A 3,361-nucleotide genomic window follows, 5' to 3' on the forward strand; every position below is an offset into this window, starting at 1 on the left:
CATGACCACATGTTTTTTATATCATGGTGGTGGCCAATACAGGCTCCTTGGCTTATTAAAACAGTGGCTATTCACATGACATCAACCACATACCTGGTTCATCATTTGCCATTTCAACCATCTTTCTCCCTGTACTTTAGGCCCTCTTATCCTGATTAATTTCAAATTCAGATGTGGAACACACAAGCTTGTATAATGAAACTTTGTTTTTTAAAAAACAAAACACACTTATCCTTTGTTTCTCTAGACAGCAGTTGACATCTTCCCACCAGCCTTACATTTTCAGGCAATGGAAAGACTTCCTTCTAGGCTGCACTTTGCAAGACGACTCTTCCCCTCAGTTGAGCTATTATATTTACTAGGTCATCTAAAAAGCAGGTCACTTTTAAAGATTGACTTTTAAAAAATGTATATTTTAAATGAGGGGGTTTTTGAAACCACAAAATATATGCAAGTTAGGTCATTTCTAAGACTTTCTATTCGTCACTAACCAGCCATTCACAGAAAGCCAAATTGAGATTTCATTTTTCTATAGTTGAGAGAAGTAGAAATGGAAAACAATTTCCCATTGTTCCAAATAGCTCTCATGTTGATAAAATATTAAATTCTGTACATCCAAGCTGAACAGAGCATGCAGGGCTACCCTAAGTCTCTGTTCTATAGTTTTGCCTGAACTGAGGTCTGCACATAGCATCATGAATGCATGAAATCCTAGAGGAAGAGTCAGCCAGAGCATCAGTGTTTTAGATTACCAGCCCAAAATTCTTTCACGCCATATGAATCCACCCTCCTACCTCCATCTCTGGCTACATGGTAATAATGAAGGAAAAACACAGAAGTTTCTTTCCTTTCTAGGCACCTCCCAAAAGAGGGTACTTTAGAAGCAATATTCAAGTCCATAAATGCTCAGAAATCTGTTAGGGATGAAACATGAGAGATGCCTTGAACGTCTCACACTATGCGGTGTCTCCAATTCCTTAATACACCCCATTGTGCATCACGGCTGGAGAACGCACTGCACAACCCATTTCCTCCTTTAACTGTGAATTTCCTTGCTTTTATGGCTTCAGATTTTAATGGTTGAATTACATTTACATCTACTTGTGCATTTGCCATCAGCAGCCAAGTTCCAGCCTTAAAGCCTTTATGAACTTTGAGAATAAGTTTCTCATAAACAACCTCATTTGGTTTATCCATATAAATTCACACAACAATTCATAGTGCTAAGAAGCTCCAGAGACTCCTCTGTACTAAATGGCAGGTCTTTCTGTCTTTACTGGTTTTAAGTACTTTACAATGAATCATAGCTCAAGACAAATCGGTAATTAATTTGCAATAATTCCAAAGCCACTGGAAATGTGGCAAATGTTGGTTAGCTAGAGGCATTGATCAGTTCAATTAAGTTTTAGAATCTGTGGTTTTTAGTGAGAAGGAAATAGTTCTATAACGAGAACACACCCAAATAGTACAGAAGAGCCATCTAATCATGTAACAGAATATTGGTACTATTATAGATATGCATCCAGGTTTATACACCAAAACATCTGTGTTTTCATCCTAAACACAGGAAAGCATATAAGGCAAGAATGTAGCTAGAGGACAGCTCTGGGATACCACTCTGAGAAAAAATTATGTTTTTAATCTTACCAACCCCATTATACAAATTAAATATATCTATCTTATCTGTTTATAGATTAGATACATTTTCTCCAAAAACTGAAACATTTTAATTTGACTTTTTACTACTTTTAATTATTGCTAAAATATATAATCTTGCTGTTTCTCTCATGCGTATTCTTTAACTAAAGACCAGAAAAGGACATAATCTAAACCCTTTGTCTTCTTGTAATAGGAGGGTTGCACTCGAACCTTCTTATTTGTTCCGTAGTTCAGCTGGTCACAGTCTGTCACAGAAGCCTACTGATGGGACTTCCACCATGGTTAAGAACCACAGGAGGGAGATCAGGACCATGTCCACAGATATACAAAAGCTCATGTCACTCCACAGCTAACATCACTCCTAATCATCAGAAAAGGCATTTCTTTTTCTTTCTTTTTTTTTTTTTTTTGAGACGGAGTCTCGCTCTTTCGCCCAGGCTGGAGCGCAGTGCCCGGATCTCAGCTCACTGCAAGCTCCGCCTCCCGGGTTTACGCCATTCTCCTGCCTCAGCCTCCCGAGTAGCTGGGACTACAGGCGCCCGCCACCTCGCCCGGCTAGTTTTTTTTTGTATTTTTTTAGTAGAGACGGGGTTTCAACGTGTTAGCCAGGATGGTCTCAATCTCCTGACCTCTTGATCCGCCCGTCTCGGCCTCCCAATGTGCTGGGATTACAGGCTTGAACCACCCCGCCCGGCCCAGAAAAGGCATTTCTTAAGGTGTATACCCAAGTAGGGGGTCACTTGGAGAGGGGACAACAGCAACAACATTTTGGAGGTTGGAAAACAAAGCAACAATTGGTCAAGGAGTTTGCAGACTTGAAAAAGAATGGAATCTTAAACTAGCAACAGAGAAAGCTAAAATCCAACATGTTTTGTGTTGCAGAGTCCTCCGAAAGCCTCAACCTCTGTAGAAATAGGGAAGAGGTGAAGAAGACTCTGAGGAGGAGGATTGATTTTAAAAAGTCTAGTAGTCAGAGCCCCTTCCCAACCTCACACAGCTGGGCTCTGCTCCTCTCAGTATAATGAAAGAAAAAAGTTCCATTCCCTGGAGGTAATAAAGCAGAGGGTCTCCGTACAGGGAGTGAGTGTTCAGGTCAGCGGTTCTACACACTGAACTTAGAAAGCGTACGTGCATATTTACCTGGCAGGGGAGATACCCTTATCACAAAGGTGGTTTTCCCAGAGTGAGGCTTAAATGCTGCATTTCAGATATGTTGACCCTGTGATATACCCACATTTGGGAAATTCGTCTGCATAATTTGTGGTAGTGGGAGACTGCGTTTGCTTCTCCCCTGGTTAAAAAAAAGAAAAAAGAAAGCCTATGTGAATGTCTACATATGATCCCTGAAATCGGGGATCCAATTACTTTCGTGGTTCCCAGAACACAGGCAATCAAGCTTTCAACCTAAGTAGAGGACTGGGGAATGGATTGCCCCCAAAGAGACAAAGAATACAACATTTGAGGTTCTTTAAATAAATAGCCTTGCCAGATCCCCTGCAGTAACTACTTCAGTCAGCTAATCTCACACCATGAATTTCCAACCAGCCTTTTAAAAAAAAAAAAAAATAAAAATAAAAATGTTCTTCAACATGAACCATCAAGGATGAGACAATGGAAAATTATAAAGTGAAGTCCAAAACAATCAAAAGTGGACACTACTTGGAGAACAGACATGATGAAAGGAGAGAAGTTAAAAAGGAAA

General features: G+C 40.1%; 1 non-coding gene across 1 annotated transcript; it reads left to right on the forward strand.

Annotated features, from left to right (window-relative positions):
* The first annotated feature begins 2,791 nt into the window (after positions 1–2,791).
* Positions 2,792–2,951, forward strand: LOC115899301. The gene has a single exon (XR_004059051.1). It is a non-coding gene; the product is annotated as a U1 spliceosomal RNA (small nuclear RNA).
* The last annotated feature ends 410 nt before the right edge of the window (positions 2,952–3,361 follow it).

This window comes from Rhinopithecus roxellana, chromosome 8 (genome assembly GCF_007565055.1).
Source record: "Rhinopithecus roxellana isolate Shanxi Qingling chromosome 8, ASM756505v1, whole genome shotgun sequence".
In the NCBI taxonomy this organism is placed as follows: Eukaryota; Metazoa; Chordata; class Mammalia; order Primates; family Cercopithecidae; genus Rhinopithecus; species Rhinopithecus roxellana.